The sequence below is a fragment of the Heterocephalus glaber genome, unplaced genomic scaffold, assembly GCF_053883595.1.
Source record: "Heterocephalus glaber isolate CG9 unplaced genomic scaffold, H.glaber_assembly_v1.0 deba00001429, whole genome shotgun sequence".
Taxonomy (NCBI): Eukaryota; Metazoa; Chordata; class Mammalia; order Rodentia; family Bathyergidae; genus Heterocephalus; species Heterocephalus glaber.
Window position 1 is genome coordinate 35,536,006 of NW_028258294.1, and position 27,792 is coordinate 35,563,797.

General features: G+C 50.4%; 1 long non-coding RNA gene across 2 annotated transcripts in view; it reads left to right on the forward strand.

Annotated features, from left to right (window-relative positions):
• The window catches only part of LOC101714320 (uncharacterized), a 96,035-nt gene that overhangs the window by 44,127 nt on the left and 24,116 nt on the right, over positions 1-27,792 (forward strand). For both annotated transcript variants that reach the window (XR_205747.4, XR_015451692.1), the window contains one exon: positions 1-27,792. This exon is cut by the window's left edge; it is cut by the window's right edge and continues 24,116 nt beyond it. This is a non-coding gene — a long non-coding RNA (uncharacterized LOC101714320).

A 27,792-nucleotide genomic window follows, 5' to 3' on the forward strand; every position in this document is an offset into this window, starting at 1 on the left:
AAAGGAGTAAATGAGAAAATAAATGCAAACTAAAAACTATAAAACATAAACTATAAAACACTTGATACATGTGAGAGTTAAAAACAAGTGATTTTACAGAATTTAAGGTTCATTCATAATGAGTCACCATTTTTTGAATAATAACTATGCACCAAAGCTTTGGAACTATGACTATATTTAATCCTAACAAGGTATTGCTGAGGGGTAATTATTTCCATCTTCCACTTTAGGGTTAGGAATCAAGGCTCCAAGGTAAACTTCCATACTTAAAATTCATACTTTCATCATCTGTACACATTGACACCCTTATGAACCTAGGCCCTGGTCATCAGAGCTACTCCCTGAAGAATTCAGAGAGAGCGTCAGATGCCTAAACAGCCCCAGGCTTTGCCCCTGAGTCCTTCTTGCTGCCTGGACCCCTGCTTAGCAGCCACTTGAAGACTTAGGCAGCTTAGAATCATGATCCTGATCACTTCCTTGGTAGCAGGACCCGGTTGAACATGCCTTATCCTGGGGGCACTCTAGGGGTTAGGAGTAAAGAGTCCTGGTGGGAACTGAGTGAGATCCTCTTAGGAACTATAAATCATGTCCAGCATGAAGGTGAGGTGGTTACAGACCATGCAGAGAGCTGGTCAATGAGACATTAAAAGCAGATTGCTACAGATTAGCCCTGGTCCCAGAGGGCAATCTCTATCCATTAGCACTGGCTTTGCAAAGGCTTGGGCCTCTTCCTCACTAGGCTAAGAGTCTGCCCATCCCCTCCAGGTTTGTTGTTTAGGGACTGGGGATCTGCTTTGCTGAGTCAGAATACATGGACAGCTGTTCAGGGTGGCCGGGCCTCTGAGAGATGAGCAAGTTCCACCTCTCAGTGGACTCTCCTCTACTTACACCCTGCTCCGTATGTCCCCATCTCGGGGGACCTGACTCCTACAGGTATGAAAAAGGATTTCTGAGAACATCCTCTGGAAGGCTTTGCTCAGGCCCAGGGGCCCTGCCTCTGGCCTCACCTAGTGCTTTGGGAAGGGGTCTGGTGAGTTCATCCCCTCTCCAGAGTCATCCTGCCCTTGCCCTTTGAGAAGGAAGGGTTTGCTTTCTGGGCAGATGCCATCTTCTCTCTGGGCTGCTCTTTGTCCCTCACCCTCTGGGGTTGGGTGGGGACAGCCACTTCTGGGGAGCTTGGGAATGAGGGGCTTTTTAAACAACCGCAGTGGCAGAAGCTCGGGGTAGGGAAGGGCAACTTGGCTTCTTGAGGCTGGAAATCTCCTGTTATTGCTCGTGGCCCTGGCAAGTGTTTTCCCTGACTCTGAAAGTACTTCGTTGCCACCCTTGCTAGCTGGTGGCTGGAGCATTTGTCCCCCACACAAGCAAAAGGTCAAGAAGCTGCTGAATTGCATTTCCCCCTCCTCCCTTGCCATGTGCCTCTGAAGATGAGTCATTCCCTTCCCTCTTCTGCCTTCTCTGCTTCCCTCCCGCTGCCTGTCATTGGATCTGGGGTAGGATTGCTGTCCAGCTGGCTGCCTCAGTCTCTCTGCAGGTGTGGGTTCCCAGATTCGTCAGCAGGCATCAGGAGCCCTGCCCTAGACCTGTGGGCCTCAGGGCTCAGCCACTTTCATTTGGCCTCTGAAGTACCTACTAAGTGGCTACTTTGTGATGGGTGCTGTGCTAGGTCCCCAGGAGTTGAAGGGCACTACTCCTGTTCTCTGATGGCCTGTCAGGGAAGAGAGAAATATTAGACATGAAATCACACAAACCACCATGTAATTAACACAATGAGGTGGAACTTTGAGAAGGCCTGCAGAGCACAGACAGATGGGGTGGGGATAGTTAGAAAGCCTCCCTGAAGAGTGTATCTTACCATGAGACCTGGGGAAACCATTCCTGGAAGAGGAACAGCAAGAAACAGTGTGGGTGACATGCAGTAAGAAAAAGGAAAAAGGAGAAGAGATGGGGTTGTAAAGAAAGAACATGCAGGGCTCTGCAGGTCAGGCTAAAGGAGCTAAAAATTTATCCTAAGGGCTAGTTTGGTAGGTTCTTATAATGTGAAACTGTACTTACCATGCAGCTGTACTCAGAAATATTTATCCCAAAGAAATAAAAGTATATGTAAAAAAAAGACTTGCATACAGTGTTCACAGCAGCTTGATACATAATAGCCCTCAAACTGTAAAAAACCCAAATGCCAACGAACTGTGGATAAAAACTGAATGCATACAATGGGATAGTATAGAGGAGTAAAAAGAGACAGACCACTAACACACGCATATGTGATACAAGCAGCAACACAAATGAAGTCCAAAAATGTTATGCTGAGTGAAAGAAGTCAGCACAAAAGAATACTGAGTGCATGAGCCCATTTAGATAAAATTCTAACAAAGGAAAAACTAGTTTACACCCACAGAAATCAGATGGTGATGTCCTGCAGTGGACTCGATAAGGCTGTGTGGGAACTGTCTTAGGGGATGGGAGTGTGACAATGGAGTGGTGGTCATGCGGATATATACGTTTGCTAACATTGTTTATATGCAGTGTGATAAAAATACAGTGCATGTTTAAATAATAAACATCACAGTAAAAGACACATTGCCATTAATCCCTCTCAGAATACCCCCTCCCCCTCGCTTCAAACACACTTATCCTGTTGTTCTTGCCACTTTGTGGAGCACTTCTGGAAGTCTTCTTTTGTGAGTGTCTTTAGTTGTGCTGTCCTGGCTGCCTCAATGTCCTGAATAGATTCAAAATGTTTACCTTGTATGGTCACTTTTACTTTGAGGAAGAACCAGAAGTCACATGGTGCCAGATCCCAGAAATAAGGTAGATGAGGACTTACTAATGTTTTTACAAAATGCCTTTCTGTGGATGGCACTCAGCAGCAGCAATTACAGTATTTTTATTACATCTCATAAAGACTCTCATGAAAGAGGACTTCTAGAACTGCTTCAGAAAGTGGCAATATGATGGGGTAAATGTGTTTGAATCAAGGGGAAGTATTTTGAGGATGATTAATGGCAATATGTCTTTTACTGTAATAAATTTTTAAAATTTTAAATATTCTTTGTAGTTTTTAATCACCTTTGTACTCTTAAAAAGGGAAGAATTTTGTTTCATGTAAATTACATGATGATAAAGTTGATTTTTGAAAAGAGCATTTATTCAGTCCTAAAATGAATAATGAATATAATCTCTCGCAACTGAAGAGGCTTACTATTTGCACAAACAAAACAAGACCAAAATGGTTGTGATTAGCCTGTGTGTGTGTGTGTGTGTGTGTGTGTGTGTGTGTTTAAACAAAACCTCTGCCCTCCATATGGAGCCAGAACTGGGAGGGAGCAGGTGTGAAAGTAGGGAAGCATTGTTCAAGTCTAGGGAGGCAGAGACGTCCTGGGACTGTGGTGATGACGGTCGTGTGGACAGCAGGGACAGGGAGCAGGAGGGCTGGATCCTTCAGCAGAGGTGCCGAGCTTTCTCCTGTGCCTTCCACTGGGCATGGCCCTGGGGGGGTGGGGGGCTATGTTCTCAGGAGAGTGCATTGTGTGCAAAGGGGGAATGAGTGTTCTTGGAAGGGCCCATTCGTGGGCAGACATGGTCCTATGGCCCTACTGCATTCATTCAAACTCAAGTTCAAGTTCACTCTCACTGTCTCCCAGGTTCATGCACACCTTAGGCTGGATGCCACAGTGTGGGTACCACAGAATTTTCCAGCCTGGAGGACTCAGGTTTGGATCCTTACTCCTTCACTTGTCAGCCATGTGGCTTCAGTCCAATGGCAGAGCCTTAGTCTCCTCACCTGTAAAATGGCAACAATAGCAGTAGTGCCCATTTCCTACCCATAGCAGCTATGAAGAATAGCAGAGAAAATAGGCAGAAGGCATTGCATACCATTCCCACACATCCTAAATGTTCTGCCCCAGGATTCGCACTTCACGGTCACTCTCACCTTCATTCACACTCCAAACTTAGCAGAAGGTGTGGCAGGAAAGGGTAACGCATTTCTCTGTGGAATCATTTCACTCACTTAGGGCACCCCCTTCCTATTCTAGGGCCCCTATGTCTGCTCCAGCCCTGCCTCCCCTTCTGGCCCCTCTCCAGATCTGTCCCAGAGCCCAAACCCATTTTGTTCCAGTGGACATCAGCTCGCCAGGTGGACAGAGCTGGGAGTGCAGAGGACTACCCTGCCTCTTGAGGGCTCTGCCGGCCTGTCCTGCAGCCCTGCACCTGGTCCCCGAGAGCCAGGCCAGCTCCCAGACCTCCTGGGAGGCTGTAGTAATGACTCAATTAATCGGCTCAGTTAGGAACTTGTGGGTGAGTGAGTCAGCTCCAAGCTGGCTGCCCTCTGTCAAGTGGGCTCAGCTTGTGTCCACTGCTGTGTGCCAGGTCCAGTGCAAGGCAGAATGGCAGGAGCTGAGAGGAGTCAGAGAGGGGCTCCCTGTCCCATGCTGGCTACTGGGCTATGGAGTCAAGCTCCTAGCAATAGAGCACCTTGGGCTTTCAACCTTGGAGAGCATTTCCCCAAGTCGCCTGTTATCTGTCCCCATTGGAGCCCCTGCCAGCTCCTGAGCACCTTCATCCAGACTCACCTCCCCAGTGCCTCCTCTGCAGAGTCCCCAGGCTCTGCTGTCCCTGCTCTGGCTCCCTCGTTCTGCATCCAGAGGTAATCTGTCACTGCACAGGCAGCCTGTCTGTCCCTGATTACTGTTACCTGCTAAGTGGATTCACAGCCTGTATCTCACTTGAGCCCACCAACCATCCTTTGAGGGAAGTGTTGCTTCTGTTCTTGTTAAATGAGGTTCAAGGGAGGTGCACTGACCCAGAAGAGGTCACACAAACACCCACATCTTGACAGTCGGGATGGGGCTTTTGGCTCCCTTCCTTTATAGAACCCCTAACACTGCACATGGATACCACCAGGTCCTTCTTCTCACCCCAAGGCTAAGCCTCCCCACTTCCCCTTGTTCAATGGTTAGAGGGCAGAAGAGGTACCTAAGAAATAGAAGCCACAGTGTTTGGAATTTCAGCCCTGGGGAGCCAGGGAGGGATATTTACTTCTTCCCAGCACCACCCAGTTGTGCAACTGCATGGTGGACAGGAATGGCCTGGAGGCCCCTGACAACAGTGGGCAGGGCTTGATTTGGCTTGGCTGAGAAAGACCATGTGGAGAACAAGGCCACCTCCCAGGACACTCCCAGAAGCAGGTGTCTCCACAGCGATGATGACAAGCACAACACCAGTGGTAGCGGGAACCTGGGTGACTAATGCTTTCTTGGCCTTGAGGTGGAAGAGGAGGAGGAGGGGAGGGCAGCGAAGGGGAAAGAGAGGATAATGCTTGTTAGAGTTTAGATCTAAAGTGTCTCCCAAAGGCTCATGTGTTCAGAAGTGGGATTTTTGGAAGGTGATTGGATCATGATGCTGTTAACGCATCAGTGGATCAGTCCTCTGATGAGCTCAGAGCTGAATGGATTCTTAGGAGTTGGGCCCCAGTTGAAGGAGATGGGTCACCACGGGCATTCTTTTAGAGGGTACACGGGGTGATCAAAATATACAGTGAATGTTTACATTTAAAAATTTATTACAGCAAAAGATACCTTTCCATTAATCAAAATAATATTCCTCACTTTGAACACACCTTTCCCATTGTTCTTCTCACCTTTTGAAGCAGTTCTGGAAGTCTTCTTTCCCGTCTTTACAAGGTGTGATAAAAAATTTGGTGAATGTTGCTGCCTGGTGCCATCCAATGGAAAGACAGACTCATGAAAACATTACAGTGTGACCTCATCTACTTTATTTACTGTATCTGGCACGATGCAACTTCTTGCTCTTCTCTAGAGCCAAAATGACCATGAAAAGAAAGGGCTTTGAGTCGATTCAGGACATTGAGGCAGCCAGGACAGCACAACTAAAGACACTCACAAAAGAAGGTTTCCAGAAGTGGTTCACAAAGTGGCAAGAACAATGGAATAAGTGTATTTGAAGCAAGGGGAGGGGGTATTTTGAGGGGGATTAATGGCAATGGATCTTTTACTGTGATGTTTGTTATTTAAACATATACTGGATTTTTTTTTTTTTTTGTATTGGGGATCGAACGCAGGACCTTGCACTTTCGAGGCAGGCAGTGGAACCACTGAGCTAAATCCCCGGCCCATGCACTGTATTTTTATCACACCACATGTAGATGGTGAATGTTAGCAAATGTATATATCTGAATGACCACAACTCCATCATCACACTCCCATCCCCTCAGACAGTTCCCACACAGCCCTATCAAGTGCCCTGAGGACATCACCATCTGATTTCTGTGGGTATAAAAGTTTTTCCTTTTCTAAAATGTCATACAAAGAGGCTCATGCACTCAGTATAGTTAGTGGGGGGATTATGGCAAGGCCCTGGAGACAGGACCCTAGGATAACCATAGGGATGGCCCAGATGTGTCCCTTCTCTCCCAGATGTGTTCTCCACTCTCAAATTCCTGACACCTCCCTAGCTTCAGAGGTTTGCTCAGGCATCAGCACCAGAAAGCAGGGCAGTGAGAAATGTTTGCTTGCTTCTATCTTTTTATCATTTTGGGGGGGGCTGGTTGGGTAAGTTAGTTCTTGCCTGCTTGTGCCCCCAAGGCTCCAGCACCCAGAGCCTGTGGGATGTTTACAGCTCCCTTAGTTGCTACAGTGTCTAGGTGGAGCTCAGTGCCACACTGGGGAGGGGAAAGGGGCCGCAGGAAGACTCATTTCCTGACTGACTGACAAACGGAGCGATACCATCTCTCCCATCCCTTCCCCAGGGAGCCTGCTCACAGAGGAGTTCAGCCTGAGTCATCTCTGCCGTCAAATGCACCTCTCTGTCCCGGGCAGATAAACTCATCACTCTGGAAGGCAGGCAGGCAAGGAGGCCTGGGGGGCTGTGGAGGCGGGCATGGGGAGGGAATGAGTGCCCGAGTCTTGTCCCATGCCTGGTCCCCAGTGGCTGGCAGGGTGGAGGTCTTGCCAGGAGGGCTTCCTTCCTCTCTTCCATCTTCACAGGTGAGGGGCTCCCATTCCCACTGGAAGAGTGGTGGGTAGGTGCAGATGACAAAGGGTGAACTGTGTCTCCAGACAGGGAGACAGAGGCAGAGACCAGTTCAGCCAGTAGCGTCCACAGGGCAGGTGGCTCTGGTGCTCTCTGGATCCCTGATCTCACTGTGGCTTCCAGTTAAAAAGTGCTAGACTTGATGCTTCTGGCCCAGTTGTACATGTGTGCACCATGTGTGTGCAGCAGAGCTGCCCACAGCCCAAGAAGCCTGAGAAGCCTGGAGTCTTTGTAACTTGGAGTCTTTAGCTGGGGCAGGCATCTCAGACTGAGTTGGCACAGACCTGCATTTGCTGAAGACGACTGGCCTATCTGTGAGCACCGATGTATGCCATCAAGTCTGGTCTCTTTCCAAGTGCACCCCCTGTGCCCTGCTCTCACCTCACACCTCTGGCCCCATTAAATATCCCCTGGGCCACCTGGTGTGTGATTGGGGGTGGAGTCAGCCAGGGTCCTGCTAGAACTGTGCTCATTGTTCTGCAGGGGGAGAGGCTCTCTCTGGGAGCCAGAGCTCATGTCATTATCCAGGTGTGTCCCAGGTCTTGGTGTGACAGAGCCTGCCCTGGCTTTTCCTGTCCTGCCTGGAGTTTCAGGATGACATTGTTCAGAGTGACTGGACATACTAGAAAAACTCCTGACCTGAACCAGAGTCTGCCCTTATTCCATTCATCTCCTGGATGCTGTGAATGAATGCTTGCTGGCTTCCGGGTCTTGTTTAATTCTGCAGCCAGTCTAGAAGGTAATTCCTGCTAGTGTCCTGTGGAAAGACTGGGAACCAAACACAAAGAGCCTGGGTAGGGATCTGCTTCCCATCCCACTGTAGGCAATCACAGGGCAAGAGTCAGACCCAGTCCCATCTGATGATCCCTCCTGTGCCCTTCACTAGGCATGGTCTTGGAGTTTGTGGGGACACCAAAGAATGACTGAGGTCACACTACCTCATTCTACCAGTGCTCCAATGTTGTCAATCATTTGTGGGTTCTTTTGCTTTATTCAGCTAGCAATCATGAATAGGCAAAGTGCAACTCCGCTAGCACCCTTGATGCCATTAGCTGACTTTAGTTAAATCCAGATGCTATCTTTTGACACTGCCAGCTGCTGGTCAGTGCTAGCTTGTGCTGGATGCCATCAGTCAACTCTGCTAGCTGCTGTCATTTGATGCTGGCTTGTGTGCCAGAAGCTGTCAGTCCACTCTGACAATTGCTGGTCTCTGTCACTGATCTTTGTCAGCTACTGGTCTCTGGAGCTTTTCAGGGCTAACAGCCCCTCGTGTTTATTGCTTTTTATTTGAAAGGAACAGCTCTTTCCAACCTTTCTCATAAGTATAAGATTCCTGAGTAGATTTACAGGGCCTTCTGAGTCTGAGAAATAAATCACCAGCAGATTTACAGGACCACTGGAACAAGACTTTATTTTAACAGGACTTGTGGGGCAGAATAGAGGGGTTAGTACACCTGAGGGAGCCCTGCTAGCTTAACCCCCAAAGTGTGAGAGGAGTGCTGCTTATATAGCAGCTGCAAGCCTGTTATTGGTCCAACTGTAGACCTGTGATTGGCTTAAATTTGGGTCTGTTGATTGGTCCAAGTGTAGGCCAGTGATTGGTCCCAGGGGGTGCAGGTGCTACTGTTGGTGGGGAATCTAGGACAGCCCAGTTGTCATGATGGAAATTCAATGAAATATTGGAGAGATGCAAGGTGTTTATTGACAGCTGTCATGACTTCTCCGTGAAAAACGGTGGGGATGGAACAGGGAAATCTTCAGGAAGGCTAGCTGGGTTCATTACAGTTAATTGGGGTTGGAGGCAGTTGGGGAGGTTAATGATGGGCCCAGATCCTTCTCTAATCTCTACCATGTTAGGAGTGGTTTCCCTACCCCTTCTTCAGCATCTGGAGCAGCAGGAGTGGAGGAGGGGGCACCACAACTGTTAGCTGAGCTGTGCTTCCTCTCAGAGGACCCCAGCAGAGAGTGACCATTAAATGACCTGGGAGGACACTGAGGCAAGTTGTCCCAGTCCATTCTGGTGGGGAACAAGAAGGAGGGAAGGAAAGTGAGTGGAGGAATCTTTTAGCCTTTGGCCAAACCACACCCCACTCCAAAGGGAGGAGTCAGGCACACAGATGCTGATGAGAAAGCTGAATGATGTATTAGACCAAAGCCGGAGCAGCTGGAGGCCCTGGAAAAGGAAGGTTCACTGCTGCTCTTTTCTGGTGGCTTCTAAGATCAGCACAGGGTGGATGATCCGAGCTACAGTGTCAAGTTATAGCAGAGGAGGACCTCCCAACCACAGAGCTGTTATGCCGGCTGGTGATGCTGGCTCCAGAAAGCTTTATAAACTCCAGATCTAACTCCAGGTCCCAGGCTTTTACCTCTAAATGCCATTGCTTGCCAGTTTATCAGGCACTATATATGTGGTGAGCAGCTATTCTCAGGGGGAGGTGTGTGACCTTTGAACCACCTTTTTCACAGAAAGGGTCAGAGGGTTACCTACCTATCCTTCTGGCTCACCTACGTTCAACCCTAACCCTAACCCAAGCAGTCCAGGACCTGCCCTGCTTGTCTAGGAACCCCTGAGAGCTGTCTTAGTTGGCCATCCACTGGGAAGTTTCTCTTCAGATTTGCCCTGTAGCATGCTGACTGGTAGGGAGTCCCCTGTTGGTGGCTACCCCCCTTTTCCACCTGCAGAAACCTTGGGGAGTGGATTGCTTGCGGCAGCCTGTCAGGAGGCTTGGTGTGGTATGGCCAGGCAGGCCTGACAGCGGAAATTGGAAGCTGGCTGCTGTTTGACAGGTATATTATTCCCGCTGCCCTCGATTTATTTACCAAACAGCATGTAGAGCTCCCAGAAAGAGGGAGGGAGTCGAAGCTGAGGGGGCTCTGCAAGTGGTCAGGCAGCCTGTGCACTGATAGGACATCTACCTATGTGCAGCAAGGAGCAAGGAGCCAGGTTGGCAGGGGAGCTGGACCCCCAGGGGGCCCCCCAGACCCTGTGCCTGGCTCAGAGCTGTCTGTGGGAGCATCCTCTAGGATGCTCAGCAGCAGGGGCTTCCTTAGCAATCCAGGGCCAGGGTCAGGGCTAGAGTTCTCATCAAAACTAAGTGAAGGGCTGCCTCAGAGGTGGTTTGGGAAAGGGCCTGCTATGTCCAGTACAGAGGGACAAGCAAGGAAGATGCTGAGGACAGGGACCCCTCTGGAGATGGTAGAAAAGCAAGGAAGCCCAGTAGGTTGTACAGGTGCAGGCGTCCAGAGAGGTCTGATCTTGAGCCTAGGCACTGGTTTGTCAAGTCGGGCACCTGGCACTGGGCTCTGTCTGCCTTGAAAGGGACACCTGGTCCTAGTTTGCATACAGGTGTGGTATAGGCCAGTAACCAACCATGAGGATAAGCAGAATATCTGAAATCAGACAGACAGGGATGTGTCCCATGTGACCTCAGAGAGTTTGTGCCTTCTGAGGCACTGAGCTTTCCCTCCCTCAGTAAATGGTTATAAGCAGGGGCTAGACAAGTAGCTCAGTGGTAGAGCACTTGCTTATCATGCATGAGGTCCTGGGTGCTATCTCCAGCACCACAAAGCAATAGCAAAAAAAACACAAAAAAACCCCAATAAATAAATAAGCAAAAGCCAGGAAAAATGGTTATATTTATAATGCCACTTCTTGGGACTATTGTGAGGAGTAAACAAGATAATCTGCATGAGAATGCTTTGTAAGCAGTAAAACAGCTTTTTAAAGGGCACACAAATAAATATAAAGCAAAGGCAGAATAAGCATTCCCCGGTTCATCCCCCAGTGTTGAATGGCATGAATCACAGCCATGGGGCTGGGAATGTCTGTGGTGTGTCAGTGGAGTGTATGTGGGAATGTGAGTGTGTGACTGGGCCGGTCCAGATGTGGCTTCACTCTGAAAGATGTGAGGAAACTCACCAGAGAAGCCTTCAGCTGAGAGTGTGTTGGGTCTCTGAGTGTGACCACATGCTGGTGTGCACATGGGTGCTAGAGAGGGTGTGGGGTGGGCCCTGTGAGATGAGAGTATATACGTACAGGTGGGATGTTGGGGTCCATGTGCACTGGCACCCATGGGGGCAGGTGTGTGAGCTAGAACGTGCATGCATGTGCTGGTTAGTGCACACTAGCACAACATGTAAGTGGGCATAGCAGTACCTGTTCTGTGCCACCCACCACTTAACCTGATGCAAAATTTATGGAGCACCAGGTTCTAGAAATGCAGAGATGGAGGAGGGAGGCTTGTCCTGACAGGGAGGCACAGATTAGAGCAGGCTGAATATAAGTCCCTTCCTCTGGGGCTTACCCCTCTATTCCCAGCTTCTGGACTGGGGACTTCCTTGGTATTTAATAATCAGTGTTCCTAGTCCACATTCCCCAAAGCACTGACTGTGGAAGGCCAGCCACCCTCAGGGTTCACAGAGGCAGAGCTATAGTCGGCTCAGATGTTGGGAGCTCAGGCAGGGGACAGAGGGAAGCACCGGGGGAAGGAATCCCTGTGGGTCCCATTTCCTGCAGGCCTCTGTGTTCCATCAGATTCTCAGGCTGAGGGAACCAAGCAGTGACAAGCTGAAGCATCTCTGGTATAGTGAGCATCTCATGGGGACCACTGGGTACCTGGGAAGCAGATGCTCTGAGGCAGGCATCTCCAGGAACCTCAAACTTTTGTGTGACTCAGGAACCTCCTCTCTGGGGTCATCAGGCTGGAAGGGAAACTCTGTAGAAGGTTCTTTCACAATGGTCATTTTCTCATGATGGCGAGGGGCTCCTGGGCATGGCAGGGCTGTAAGGATTTCAGGTTACATGCCCTGGGCCTGGCTCTAACACTGATGTCCAGGCTCTGCCCTGGCTCTGGCTTGTGGAATGGGCTGAGAGATGAGCCCCATATGCTGACTGCTTTAGAGGAAGGTGCCGTGGAGGCCAGCAGGGCATGTGGCACAGCAGCTGGTGCAGGGCAGTAAGCCTGAGGCCAGGCCCCTGTCACGTCCACTTACATGTCTGTGCCAGAGCTCAGCCCTCTGGGGAGAGGAGGGCAATATCGGAGAGGCCAGGGGACATCTGTCCCCTCAGTCCAGGCTAAGACATGCTCATCGCCCTTAGCCTATGTCCTGTTCCTGCTGGCTCTCCAGACCCAATGTTTCCCTGCATCCTCCCCCTCCACCGGTTGCCTTGCTGAGGGTGGCGATGCCTGCTTCATCTCTCCTGCCCGTCTCAGAGGACACTGTCTTGTCTCCCTCCTTCAGTCACTGATGTGCCCTCATCCTCCATCTCTCCCTCTGTCCACGCCTGCCCCTCCTCCCTCAGCCCATCCCCTGTCCTTGCTCCCTCCTTTTCTACTCTCTTCCCTCTCTGAACCTGAAGTGCTTTCACACTCAGTTCCATTTCCTGTCCTCTCTGGCCTGAGCCTCAGAGGTTGGTAAATGAGAAAGAGGAGGCTGGGGTCTGAGGGAGGCCAGGGAACCATGAGTCCTGGTTTCTTGATGGGGCTGCCACAACCCCAGAGAGGAGGGGACCCCTCAGCGACGTGCCACTACAGGCCCATGCACACACCCATGCACATACATGCTCACATGCTCACAGCACAACACCATACCATTATGAGGTGGGGAGCCTGTTCCAAGAAAGAAAGAAAGATGAGAAATCAAAAGTGATGTTGCAGTTTCATGAACATCAGGCTCCTGAAGGGGGTGAGCAGATAAGGGAGGAAGGGGGCATGAGGGACCACACAGGTTGGCATGGGCTCATCTTGGCCTCAGTCCGTAGCCCAGAGCCCTGGAGTCTGACTGCAGGGCCTGCAGGAGGATTCAGCAGGTAACCCAGTGGGCCAGACCCAAGCTCCTGGTCCTGTGGCCACCAGCCTGAGATGGCAGGATCATGCTGACCTGTGCACTGCCTGTCCCCAGTCTTAAGGATCCTGGCTAATGGTGCAAAATCCTGTATCTTTTGCAGCCACTCCTCACCCTGCCCCCATGCCTCTGTGCTCCTGTCTTTCCATCAGGCCTGGCTGGCACAGGATACAGTGCTTTAAAACCTAGTAAAGTACAAACAAGACCCAAAGCACACAGAGCTTGGCAGTTGGCTGGCCAGGTCGAACCCTGGTGGGCTGCAGTGGCTGTGACTTGTTGCGGCATCACGCACAGCAGTCCTCCCTTCTCTGCCTTGGCCACCCATAGGGTAGTCAGCTCTCTGGTAGGCCCTCGGCCCTTTCATCCTAGCCTTTTCTCAGCCGTGGTGGCTCTACCTCCTGACCCCAAGGTGGGGAGGGACACTTGACCCTGGCCAGGTCAATGCAAGATTTCATTACCTGGTCACAGGGATGGCCAGCTGTAGGATATTTGTTGGAAATTGTGGGAAGGGGCTCTCTTCCCCTTGGCCTAGCTAAGCTAGTAGTGGTACATCGGAAGCTGCTTTGTCACCCCATGGGGAAACTGCCTGAGAATAAAGCCCGCACAGGACAGCAGAGCCAGTGCCTGACAAAATGTGCTTGAAACATTGAAAACATTCACTTATGCCAGTCAATTACTTCTTTTTCTTGCAAAAGCCAATGTGACCAGAGTTTCTGTCATTTGCAAAGTAAGAAGTTAATTACTACAGAGAAGTGACTTAGCCTCTCTGAACTTGAGTTTCCTCAGCTGTAAAATTATCTTTGTTATGAATTCTAAAAGCATCCATTCTGAAGGGTACCCGTTAGGCCTGTGAGAAGGGGCAGATTATTTTTGTGCAAAGCTTTTGCCATTGGTCTGTCACTTGATTCTTTAAAGAATCCTGTGAGACTCCTGGACTGAATATGATGGCCTACTTTCAGAGGAAGAAGCTCTGAGTCAGGGGCGTAACAGGTGCCAGTAGCTTCTGTGAGTGCCCAGATGCTCACCATGGACCCTCCTTGGTGTCTGCCTGGGCGTGGTGTGGGATGGGGACTGGCCTGTAAGGCCTGAATGTACTGGACCCGCACCTCTGGGTTCCCCTGGGTTCTGCTGATGGGGAATCTACAAAAGAGGAACCAAGGGATGGAGGAGTATTGTTTCAAGGTATTGTTTTCCTTCCTTGGGGCTACTTAGGGTGGACATGTGCCTTGACTGGAAGTTCATGCTCCTCCTATGGTGGCCTCCTTCTTCAGACAGCTCAGCTTCCACTGGAGTCCATCTAATACATGTGCAGAATATTCCTTTATTAAACCCTTTCTGGCTTTTATCCTGGTTTGTGTGAGCCCTGATTCCCCCAGAGACTGACATTATTCACACAAAACCACACAGCTGTTTGAATTTAGGTACATAGATCCTGCATCCTATGACTTTACATTCCCTGGAATGATCCACAGCTCCTGGGACCCCTCCCAATTCTGCCTTCTTCCACACCCTGTCCCAAAGCTTTCCTGAGTCCTTACTCTCCTACCTCACCCCTGTCAGAACTCTGCTCCCCTCCTTGATTCCCTCTTCATGCTGTTGGCATCTCTGTTTGGTGTCAGTTACTGGGTGTCCATCTCACCCTCCCTGGGGCAGAAGGATCATGGATAATTCTATCTTTTTCTCCGGTGCCCATGCCACTGCCCCCAGCACAGGACCTGCCTGGCACATAGTAGGAGCTCAATGGCCTTTTGTTGAATTCAGTGACAGAACCAAGAGCAGCTCCCTGTGATGCAGCCACAGTAGCCTCTGTACCTCTGTTTGGAATACCTATCCCTCCTGAAGCTTGGAGCTTTCCTCATCCTTCCAGGTGCAGCTCAAGCATCCCCTTCTCCGGAAGTTCTTCCCTGGTGGGTGGCATGGCACCTGGGCCACATCAAGGAGTCATTCAGCAGCCTAAAGGACTCAGGCCCTGCTTGGCTCAGTCCCTCCAGGCCAGGGGCACTCAAAGTTGGAATGGCTCATGTCAGAGCTCCACCCCATCATTGAACACTGTGCTCAGTGCATGGCAAACACAAAGCAGTGACCATTTCTTTTACTTAAAAATACCCACCTTGGAGGGGCAGGGTGGTGGATGCCTGTAATCCCAGCACTCTAGGAGACTAAAACAGTAGGATTGCAAGTTCAAGTCCAGCCTGGGCAATTTAGTGACTTAGTGAGATTCTATGTCAAAATAAAAACATACAAAAAGGGCTGGGGATGTAGCTCAGTGTGAAGATCCTGGGTTCAATCTCCTACTGTAAAATAAACAGGAAGCCACCTCCATATTGGGGTATGGATCGGCCTTTACTGTACAGTCTGTGGCAGCTCTTGCTTGGATGCTGGGCTCACTAGAAAATGGTCTGATAGGACGATGTGGCCTTTGAGTGTAGGCAGTGTTTCCCCTAAAAGCAGCCGGACACTGTGGTGGTCATCCAGGGAAGGGGAAAGTTCTCAGACAAGCATTCAGAACAGGGGAGTCCTCCTTCATGTACAGGAGTGACAACTTGGCCTGGACCTGCAGGACCCAGGATATTTGGGAAGAATTCATGGAAAGCAGGGGTTAAAGGTGCCTGCCCTACGGACAGCAGCAAGAGCCATCAGCAAGCGGGCATGTGCTGTGTGCAGAGCCCTGTGCTTGGGGTTTAGTGCTTATGGCACTATTGTCTCCAGTTTCCAGATGAGGAACTGCACTTTAGAACAATGAAGCAGCTTTCCGAGGCAATGCAGTAAGGAAGATCTGGGGTTCAGATCCAGCCTGGTTCTAAAGCTGGTGATGGCAATTGAAAGGATGTGGGGAGGATCAGGAGAAGGACCCTGTGGGGTCCCCACCCTGATTATGAGCCACTGAGCCTTAAAGTCCCATTGCCTGGCTATCTTTGATGTGATGTGTGAGTGTGTCACTTGGTACCTGTCTGGCTCACCTGCAGGGACTTGAAGAGATGGTCATGTGGCCAGGAATGAGCCCGAGTGTCTGGGAAGCTGGCCTGGCCTAAAGCCAGAGTGTGGGTCAGTGAGAGTGCCCAAGGGAAAGGGAGACTTGGCTCAGAGGAGGGACTGCTTACCTCAGTGCCAGCTGGCACAGTGTGCCCTCCTGCTAGTGTATGGCCCAGGCAGCCAGGCTAGAAAGGGAAGACCCTGGAACACTGGACTCAGTGCAGGCTTGGTGAGACTTGACTCTAAATGTTCTAACCACAGAGGAACCACACCTTGCCTGAGCTTTTGAAGAGAAGGCCAGGCTTGTAACTCCAGGCTTTAGGATCCCAGCATCCTTTTTGGTCCCCACCCTGGGAGCCCTAAAGACAACAAAGCATGCCCCAGAGCCAGCCCAGGGAGGTGAACAGGCCATCCTGTGCTTCCAGATCCATGTCAAACTGCAGCTGTAAAAGGAGATACATTTTTACATTATCTGCCGCTCTAGCTCTTCTGTTCCATGTTGAACTCCAAGTTGGTTCTACAAAGGGAGAAGGTACATGGGTGCCCAGGGCAAGGAAGCAGAGGCTGGGACTGCACCTTGGGCCTCCTTCCTTAGGACCCTGCAGAGATGCCTTGGGTAGCACCAAAGCTCCTCTCTCTTTCTCTCAATCTCTCTCCCTCCTGGTAGCCCAAGGGAGAGCTCTGGACCCTGGTGGGTAATGCAGTATCGACAAGTTGCTTCTCTTCACTCAGTAACCAGCTTGGTGCACAACAGATCAATTTGCAATCAGAGCTGCTTCCTGGGCCCAGCACCACCACCAGTGCTAACCAAGAGCTGGGGTTGGGACCACAGTTGCCTGCTTTCCTGCCTGCCACCCTCCTTGACAAGGGCTGAAGGTGCAGGGAGGAGGAGGAGTTGTAAGCACATGGGGTATATGTGGACAGGTGCCAGGACTGGGGCCTGGGCATTTGAATAGTTATATAGTTTCAGAGTGATTCTAATGAGGTGAGTGGGTCTGACAGGTAGGGAAACTCAGGCTCTGGGAGTAGAAGTGAACTGACAAATCCCCTAAGTAGAGTGGTGGGTGACCACAGGAGTGGTGGGAGTTAAGTGGGCTTGGAGCTTCCTGGAGGAGGAAGGGGCTGAAGCAGGTACAGCAGGAGTGGAGGAGGGGCTTGGCAGAAGAAAGAGGTGGGTTGACCCTCACAGGGAGACAGTCCTGAGTGAAGGACTCTGAAATGACCCTGGGCACATCTCATCCTCTTCTGGAGACAAACTGAACCCATGGGGAGAGTCGCCCCTTTGCCTGCCTTGGCTTGGGCTCCAGAGAGGAGCAGACAGGCCCAGGGAAGATGCCCCTCTGTGGTGTCAAGTCTAAGAGGACTTCCTGCAAGAGGTAGAAGATGGATTTTAGGAGTTCCCTCAGTGGCAGATGAGATGTAGAGCAATAAGCAGAGGGGAGATGGTGGTCCGGTCCTGAGAGAGACCACCGAGGGCAGGTTTGGCACAAGAACATTGAGAGTCAGCAGATGTGTACTAGAGTCCCAGCTCTGCAACTGTCAGCCATTTACCCATACCATGCCTCAGTTTTCTCAATGTAAAATGGGAATAGTAATACCAGTTCTCCCCTAAGGGAGAGATGCTTTTGAACAGGGAGTTACTGTACAGACAGAAAGAGCAGGTTCTGCAGTCCCATAGATAATGGGCTTTAACCCAGCCCTGCTGCTTCCTAGCCACACAACCTGCAGACAAGTTACTTAAGTGTCATCATCTGTAAAATGAGGATTATGAACCTCTACATCACAAGATGAATTTGTGTTGTCAGTGAGAGAATGTGTCCCTGGCACATAGCAGCTCAATTAACGTCACAGCTGTTCGTAGGGAGCAGTGTGGTGGGTGGAAAAGGGACATTTTGATCTGGTCACAGCTCTGACCAGTGGCCTGTCCTTTCTGGACCTCTCTGGTCTCAGTTTCTGTATGTAGAAAGTCAGAATGTTGCCACAAAGCTCAGTGGGTCTCCGTGAGCAGTCCCAGCACAGTGGAGGTTCTCAGTACCTGACGGGGACTGCTCCCAGCCAGAAGGGCTAGGCCGATGCCTCAGTGAATTAGCTGGCCATACAACAAAGAGGTGAGAGCAGGGAGAACAAACAGGAGGCAAGAAGAGGAGCCAGGCACTCGGAATTAGAAGTCCAAATAACCCTGACCCTAGCTGGCACCGCTGGCTGCCAGGGGCTGCCCTTGGCCCTGTCCTACTTCTGCCCTAGGGAACAGCTGGGTTGTGTTCCCGACTGGATCAGCCCTTGGGCCCAGCTATGAGCCCAGGTTCTGGCCTCCCCACCTGGCATTGATGGATGCTCAAGCGGGTGACTGTGAGGGCTGCAGCCAGGATCAATACTCTAATCAACACTGCACGGAACCCGCCAGCGCTTTGTCCCCCCCCCCCCAACCTGGGTGGGTGTTGGGAGTTGCCCAGAGGAGAGAGAGATTAATTCCAAAGGCTAAGAACTCTGCTGGATGAATAATTGAATCTGTTGAGCATGAGGCCCAAGCATGAAGCGGACATAGATGGGACACTGAGCTGCCTCTCCAGCTTGGAAAGGGGGCCTCCAGGGCTGTCCTGGCAAAGGCAAGATTGGGGAAAAAGACTAGAGCTCAGATGACCTTGTCACCTCCTGCTCTCTGGTCTTTCTGCCCACACTGACTCCCTGCTGCATGCCCCATCCCTTTCTATGACAGCTCAGTGTCCTCCCAATCCCTTTCCCCTTCAGAGTCCTTCCTGAGGTCTGCAGCCTTGCAGTGTGGCGCAGCCCCTGACTCTTCCCTCTGTGCAGGGCTCAGCCTGATGCCTTCTGTCAGGGAGCAGAGTGCTATGCTGCAGCCCTTGCCCTGAACGGGTGCTGAGGCCTGTAGGGCCACCTGTAGTGGAGGCTTTTGTCTTCCTGCTTACTAGGTGCTAATCCCCTCTCTCTTGAGTGGCCACCTGGGTTGTGTGCCTGAGAGCGAGCGTAAGAGATTGATAGGTTTCCCCTTGGGTCCTCATGCCCACCTTGATGCTTCTATGGAGCCAGCCTCTCTTGCCACCCCGGGGCCTGTCTACCTTACCCCACTCCAGAAAGAAGGGACATCTCCCTCAGCGCCTGCCCAGGTATTGAGGCCTGCAGGAGTTCCACCTGGGAACGGCCTGGTCCTACTTATGGCTCTGCTAGGGTTTAGCTACATGACCTTGATTCACTTTGCCCCACTGAACCTCTCTTTTTTCAGTTGCATAGGAGGAGAACATAATCTGCTCTCCTGGACCCAAGGGGATTTCTAAGCATAGAAAATGCAATAGTGCTTTCTAATGGCCTGCAAAGGCTCAGCTCAGGAGGACGGTATCAGCACTGGGCTCAAGCCCAGGCTGCGGTCTCCAGACCTCATGATATCAATCCACCAAATCCCACAGCTTGCAAAAGACAGAATGAGAGACTGGATGGATGTGGGGAGACCCTTTGGCTGGACCCCCAGAACTCTGTATCTTCTTCTGTCATCTCTCATCTGGATTTTGCACACAGTTCTGGTGGCCACAGAAGCCTGTGCTTATGTTGAAGGTTAGGGTTCTGGGAATAGGGAGCAGTGGCCACAGGTCTGGCTGAACAGGGCAGCATCTATGGCCATTATTGGCCTCATGGCCTCAGAGTCACTCCTCACTCAGCAGTCAAGACTGCTCCTGGGCAACCTTAAACTATCTAGAAGGTCACAGATAAGAGAGATCTTAGAAGATTTGCAGGTAAGACCACCTAAGCTCAGAGAGGGCCTGTGACCAGAGAGGTGAAGGTCACATAGCAAGCAGAGGTAGGAGCCTGATGCTGGGCCACTGCTGTCACATCAGATGGGTGGTTTGCAAAGTACGTTCCAGAGGCCATTAGGCCTGCAGAGATGCCCTGGAGGTGTCTTAATGGGAGGGGATAATGAAGGCTAGAGTGATCAAGACTTAATTTCTCCCTTCCCCATATCCATTTTAGCCAGACCTGCTCCTTCCTCTTTGGTCTGAATTTAATTTCTGGGTAAAATGTATGAAAAATAGAATTCTGTTGCAAAAAAAAAAGTGTGAAAGCTTCTGCCTTGCATGCATTGCCCAACTGTCACCCAGTGTTGTCTCCTGAGCCCCTGACCATGCCCCACTCAGCCCTTCCCCTTGTCACCTGGCCCTGCACACTGTCCTCATCTGCCCCTGAATGGTTCCGAGCTCTTCAGGCCACATCTCTCCGGACACCTCTTACCCCCTCTCTGCAATCAGAGTCAGCCTTGTAACCAGCCAGCCCTAATGGCTCCTCCGCTAAAGACATAATGGACAGAGCCTTTGTCCCAAGCATCCATTTGGTGTTTAACAGCCACTGTCTCTAAATTTGCCTCCCAGGTCTTGGAGGCCAGCCAAGAGATGTTCCTGGACAAGAGGTTCTCAAGGCTCCTTTCCCACACTGTGAACTCCAGTGCCTGCTCCGCTGCCTGGAGAGGTTTGAGAAGGCAAGAGTCAGCAGGTGGAAAGGGCACAGGCCAGAGCTTCCTGGCTGCTAAACGGAATTGTGTTCCATCTTCAGAAAGCTCTGGGCCTTAAATCCCCTCTTGGAAATGTGTCTGACAATGACAATACCTCTTCTACCCTTCCTAGGGTAGGTGTGAAGATTATCAATGAGATGAAGTACAGAACGGTGCCCAGTACTGATTCCATGCTCAGCCTGTCAGCTGTGATGGGTAGGGTGGGAGGGAGGTGGACAGGACACTACAGGTGATTCATGCCACCTGAGACCTCCCAAACTCCATGCTCCATCTCACTATTGTACTGTGATGTAGCAACTCTCAATGCCCCCTTTACAGATGGAGAAAAGGGACTCAGAGTAGGTCTGCATCCCTTTCTCAAAGCCCACCTTAAGAGGCGGCCCTCCAAACCCCTACCTCCCTGAGCAGCAGCTGAGCTGTGCAGGGCTGCCACATCCCACCTGCTTCTAAGTCACACCCGGGCTCCCTGCAGAGAGCACCTGCTGGCCCTCCAGGCTGCCCCTCTTCTCAGGCAGACAGTATCCTCTCTGGTGTCTCCTCCAAGTCCTCTTCTGGAACTTTGTCTGTAGAGCCACTGCACCCCTCTAGCTGTTCTATTTGTCCTCACTCTGGCTGGAGGGCCTGACCTAGTTTAGGGGTGGCTGGCTGGGGAAGGCTGAGTGTGTGTGTGTCCATATGTGTGCATTTTGGGGAGTGTGTGAAATGGGGTGCACACAGCGAGGTATGATGAGCACCAGACCTGGACGTAGAACTGGGGGGCCTCATGGAGCTCTGTGGATTAGCAGCACATGGGTTTAAAACTAGCAGAGACTGCAGGACAGGCACCCTCTGGTGCCCGCTGATGGGATGGGTGTGTCCCAAGTGCAGACTCATGAGAGCAGTGTCCTGGGCAGGGCCTGGGAACCAGCTTTTCTCCTCCTAGACCAAAGTGTCCTTGTCACCCTGGTTGTCTGCAAAGGCTGCCATCTGTAACTGTAGAGACCTCAGGCCCCTGGATAATGAATGCTTGGTGGTTAGAACCTGTCCTGGACATAGGAGTCCCTTGCCTCTTAACTCTGGTGCCCTCTGTGGGAGCCCTGGTAGAAGCAGTTCAGGCCTTGGGCTCATTCAGGCTTGGAGGACAAGTCCTGCACTGACCAGGGGGACCTGGGGCAAGTTGCCTAACCTCTCTGAGGTGCACTTTCCTCTTCAGCGAAAGGAGGCTCACCCTCTGTCACAATGGACTCCCGGGGCTTGAGAGGATGCAAAGGGCCTTCATACGTGGGGTCTGTTCTTTCACGTGTAAAAGAAGGACTGTTGCCTCATAGCTGAATGAGCAGATTTCATGAGATGATGGCTCTCCGAAAGCCCCTTGCCCAGATCAAAGCACAGTGGGAGTGCTTTCCCCGCCATGGGTCAGCCTCCAGACATTTGGCTGACCCTGGCAGGCTGTTCTCCACTGCTGCCAGAAAGGCCCAGGAGCTACTTATCTGGAGTGTTTTGTCTTCCAAGGTCGTTTTGTCTGTACAAACCAGCCACCAACTAACTGCTTGTCAGGAGTGAGTTCAGTCTGTCTTGGGGGTTGACTACCCCAGGGTTACTCCCCAGGATTACTATCTGGATTTTGGCAGGATGAAGTGGCTAGACTGGGACACAATCTATGTGACATTTGGCTCTGGGGACTTTAAAGTCAGTCTGAACCCCCCCGCCCAGCCCTCTGGCATGGAGGAAGAGGAGTTAGGGCCCTGGGACCAAGGATCTTGCAGAAAACTGGATCCCCTGGCTACTTGTGCTGGTGTGAAAGGGAGGGATGCCCAGGAAAGCCACATCTCAGTCTCACTCTGGAATTGGGGGCAGGAGGCTAGGTGTGGTGGGGCCCCGTGGATCAGGCGATCTGAACTTTGCCACTGACCTGGACTGGAGTCCACAGACAGGTCAAGGTCATCTGGGCACTGGGTTCCACACCTACTCTTCCCCTCAGGGCCTTCTGGTCTGATAGGACATCAGAGACAGAGTTCCTCTCCACCTGGCAGGTGTGGCTTCCACCATCCTTGAGCAAGTTTCCGGCCTCTTTCTTGATGTCTACCTCGACTGTGATGTCTACCTCGACTGTGATGCCTGCCACTGTCCATCTTTATGTTGTCTTAATGAGAATCCTGGGCTTCTGACAGCCTGCGGCAACAAGTGGCTGATGGCCTGAGACCCTCCCAATGCTCCCCACAGTCCAGCACCTCCGCGCTGCAGAACACATTTCTGCTCCATTAGGCCAGCAGGTAAAATGTGTGCGGAGGTCTGTGATGGGAACAAGAGCTGCCGCCACATAAAACATGCAGAAAATGAAACACTCAGTTTCCTCCTAGCCCTGGTAATGGCCCTTCTGTTCCGTATCATCACCCATCAGAGCACTGTGCTGGAATGGAACAAGAACCCCTGTCCTATCACAGCCTGCGGATAAACAACCCAGCTCATGGCAAATAAAATGGGAAAGTTGAAATACAGTTGCCGTTTAGTTCAAGTTGGATATTAATAGCTTCGGGAACGAGCTCAAAAGGAAATGGGAGGGGAAGGAGAAAGAAAAAAGGAAACTGTGAACACCATTAACATCCAATTTCCTTGGAGAACTGGAGGAACGTGTGAGGCTCTGGTCTCTGGTCTTGGAAGCCTGGGAACTGGCAGAAGAGGGAGAGAGGAGGATGCCATGCTGCTGTCAAAAAGATGCTGATGCTGCGTCCTTCCCAGAAAGCAACTCCTACTAATGAGGAGAGTGGGGTGAGATTGGGGTTCCAGACACTTGCTGGAATGCTGCTTGGATGGGAAGGCTGTGCACCAAGAGAACTCTTTGTGTGTCCCTGGCATCTCATGTCCTTAGCTTAAGTCACTGCTGTCCCTTCTCCATGACACTGTGCACATTACTTTCTGATAATCCTACAAATAGTCTTGGTCATGGTCTCCCTCTTACTCCTCTTATTGGAGAGAAGGACGTGGTCATATCTTTGAAGAGGTGCCATTAGGACCTGCCCACATCCTCTTTACTAGGTTGGGGTGCTCATCCCCAGCTGCCCCTTCCACAGAGACCTACTCTTAGCCAGAAGGTCACATCTCACCATTTGCTATGGTAGCTGTCAGCCAATCATATGCCCACTCTGGGTATAAAGGATGAGCTCATTCTGGGAGCAGAGCTAACTTTCTTTGCTGACTGATGCTCCAGAATGACCCAGGCATGAGGCCAATGGTTGACTGGTCCTGGAAAACCTCAGCCTTCCTCACAGCCTTTCTTGTGGTGGGAGAATCTCCCTCCCTGATGGCATTTTCCCAGAGTGCTCCCTTAGGAAGTTGCATGCTCCTGAATCCCTTCCTAAGGAAGCTAGACCTAAGACTAGCTAGGTACCTACTGGGAAAGTCAGCTCCCTGAGCCTCAGTACCCTCATCTGTGAAATGGGGAGTAAGGGCTGACAGGATCACAGAGCCAGGAAATCACACACTGTAGGTGAACTTTTTTGCCCTGCTAGGGACTTAGATTTGTGTCTTTGGCTTCTGCAACAAATTACCAAGAAATCACTGGTTTAAAACATTGCACATTTATTACCTTGCATTTCTGGAGTCCAGAAATGGTGTTAGTCTGCTTTTTATTACTGAAACAAAATATCTGAGATAATCAAGTTAAAAAAAGGGGAAAGGTTTATTTTGGCTCATGGTATATGAGGTTTTAGTCCATGGCCACTTGGTCCCATTGCCTTTGGGCCTGTGGTGAGACATTATATCTTGGTGGAAGTATGTAGTGAAGCAAGCTGCTCTCCTCATGGTGATGAGGGAAGCAAAGAGAGGAAGAAAAGGGATTGGAGTGCCAAAAGCCCCTTGATGGGCATGACCCCAATGACCTAACTTCCTCCCATTAGGCTCTACCTCTTAAAGTTTCTATCACCTCCCAATAGAGCCGTGGACTGGTAACCAAGCCTTTAATACATGGACCTTTGTGGGGACATCTCAGATCCAAACTGCAGCAGAAATCCAAAAAGGGTCTTGGTGGGCTAAAATGATGCACTTATTCCAGAAGCTCTGGGAGAGACTTCATCTCCCTACTTTTCAGCTTCTATGCTGCCCCTCTTCGGCTTTGCAGCCCCTTCGTCTCTCATCAGAGGCATGAGGGCCAATGAGTTTTTCTCACTCTGCATCACTCGATGCTCACTCTCCTGCCTCTCTTACTTATGAGAACCCTTGTGATTACATTGGGACCACCTGGATAATCTAGGATAATTTCCCCAGCTCAAGATCCTTAATTTAATCACATCTGCAAAGTTGCCTTTGCCATGTAAGGTAACATTGTCTCACGTTTTGGGGATTGGGACATGGACACCTCAGGAGGGGCATTATTCTGCCTCCCATAGTGCCCAGTGGACCTGGCTCACTGTATATTTATTTCCTCTCCTTGGGCATGCTACCTCACTCCTTGAAGAATATCTCTACCTCTTTAAAGATCATTGTGAGGATTAAAGGATATAGTGGGTGAGAGGGGATTTGTTCTCCTCTTAAAGCTTTCTGGAAACACCTCTATCAGAGAAGAATTTGGGCTGCTCTTGGGGATGGGGTCCAAGGGCATGGCTTCTGGGCCTGGCTGTGGAAGGTGCTGGGCCATCAGTTATCTACTATTTGCCTACAGCAGGTCTGCTTGGTGCTAATTTCAGGGAGGGATGGGGAAATGGATTGAAATGAAGAGGTGAGTTGCTGGCCATGGCAGAATTAGAAATGTCCCCTGTGGTAGCTGAGATTCTGGTATTTCTTTGTTTATTCCCTGAATTTTCTTATAAAAAGCAGCCTGTATCCTTTCTCCTGAGGAGAGAAAAAGAAAGAGTTTTGGGTTTGGGAACATTTGGGCCAAAGCAAGTGGGACAAGGGAAGGGACCAAAGGAGTGAAACCACAGAGGTAAAAGCGGGGGCTCCTACGGGGAGGCAAAGCCTGGGGTGGTACTTCATCTTCTAGGAAATTGAGCCCAGACTAGGTTAAACAGATCTTACTTATTCTGTCACCCAGTATGACAATGTGGCTAGGCATCTGTACTCCTCCCTGGACTGAGCCCTAGGGGACAGGAACACTGTCTTCTTGCTCCTGGGTCTCAGCATTCAGCATAGCTGAGCAAAGAGATGCTCCGTGACCCTCACTGAGAGGGAGCAAGGACTGCCTGTACTGTCACCATTTCTACCCTGTCAGTGGGTCTCTCATGGCAACTGAGCCAAGCAAGGCCGCTCCTAAGTCTCCATGACTCCTTGGGGTTGGTTAGATATTAAAGCAAAGCTTCCTGGGTGCTACCCAGGGAGACAGGAGGTTTGAGGTCAAGACCTTGGTCTGTTAGAACTTCCTGAAGACCTCAGACATGTCATTCCCCTTTGCTGCAATTTTTTCATCACTAATTAAATGATGCTTTGGTCTGAATCCAAGGTTCTAAGATTTTATCCATCATCAGGGGCACCTGGAAAACACGGGTCACTGAGCCCCAACCTAGAGCTTCTGATTCAACAGAATTCACAGAATTTCTGTGAAGACCCAGTTAATGTTGCTGGTGGTCAGAAACCACATTTTTTCAAACTGCTGTATTCCAAACACTAAGCTGGTTGCAACAAAATCACCTGGGAAGTTTTTTAAGAAAATAGGTTACTGCCAGCCATGGTAGTGCATACCTGTAAGCCCCATACTTGGGAGGCTGATGCAGGAGGATTGTTGTGAGCTGCAGGCCAGCCTGGGTGGGCTACACAGTGAGTTCAAGGCCAGCCTGAACTACATAGTGGGACCCTGTCCCAAACAAAAACAGAAACAAGCAAACAGACAAAGATTTCTGAGGCCCATCTTCAAAGACTTGGATTCCATTAATCTGGGGGTGAATCTCTATCTAAATTCCCCAGTGATTCTGATGTGAAACCACATCAGGGAATCCCAGGCTGCATAGCCTCCAAATTTCTTCATTAAAAAAAAAAGTTTTATTGATGTATAATTGACATAGAGCAAACCACCCATATTTAATGTGTGCAGTATGATAAGTTTTGGCATTTGTATACTTGTGAACCATCACCACAATTCAGATACTGAACATGAGCCTCATTCCCCCAAATTTTCTTGTGCCCTTGGTAATCCCTCTTGTCTGCTCCTTTTCTCTCCAAAATTTTTAACTGTTTTGTGGTTCTAAAACGTGTCTTTGGTGGGAATGAGGATTCTCAGGCCCCACAAGCGGAGGTGCCCACAGCTAGGTAGCACCTCCACAGGGACAGGGGAGCTTGTGAGTTTGGGGAACGAGAATTGGGGAAGATGCTTAATTGGCAAAGCTGAGAGTTTTCTCAGGTGACAATATCACGAGGACTAATGAAGGTCAGAATTATGCCCAAGAAACATTCCCCCAAGCCCCCAGAAAAGAAGGAGGAAGAGGATAAAAGAAAAAGGGAAGGAGCAAGGGAGGCTAAGTTTCAGTGAGAGGTGGAAGCAAGGGATCCGGCGGTGTCCTAGGAAAGGGAGGTCATGGGGCTGTCAAGTGTGACAAGGGCTAGGATTCCCAGCTTTGATTCTTTCTCTTTTGTCAGCTTAACAAAGCACCAGAGAGATGCCAGGCCTGTGTTAAACCCTGGGAAATACGGTCTCAGATGGGAGATAATACACATAAAGATACTGTGGTTGCTGTCATGGAAAGAGTCACAGAAGAGCTGGCAATGCACACCCGCAGCCTGGAGGTTCTGCAAAGACATCCTTGTTGTGAGCTTGTGCAGGTCTGAGGATCAGAACTGAAGGCAGCTAGGAACTGCCTCCTTAAGGAAGTTCCCACTGCCTGAGGGGCTGATGGTGACAGGGAGGGGACTGGAGCCCTGGAGGCTTGAGACCAAATCCATGTCACCTGGGGCAGGTGGTGAACAGCACAGAACTGGGGGTGGGTATTATGTGGGTGCCATCATCAAGCCAGGTATGGGGGGACTTCTGGGGAAGCAATGGAGAAAAACTTTTTAAGAGCAGGAGGCGCTCTGATTGTAGATACTCCCTTCCTGTGCCTCCTGCATGGATGGGTGAACCTCTGTCCACTTGAAGTGTGCAGGTGTGTGTGTGTGTCTTATTCCGTCTTTAACTCTTTCATATTTTCTGTCAATGTGTCAAGTAATTTCCTGTTGTGATTAATGCTGGGTATGGCAGTTCAGTAGTACAGGTGTGGGGGTACAGTAGTAATACAACAAACATGTTCCTTACCCACAGAGTTTGTATTCTAGTTGGAATTTGACTCTTAAATACAGAGATTCCTCTTTTAATGACCTACCTCCTTAACAACTGTTTGGGCTTACAACCAACGCATGCAGATTGGAATTCACAACCTGCAGCTCAGACTTACAAGCTGCATTTGGACTTAGGATACAGGAAAGTGAGTGGCAGAGCAGCCTTATGGTGGCTTCTTCTATAGTAC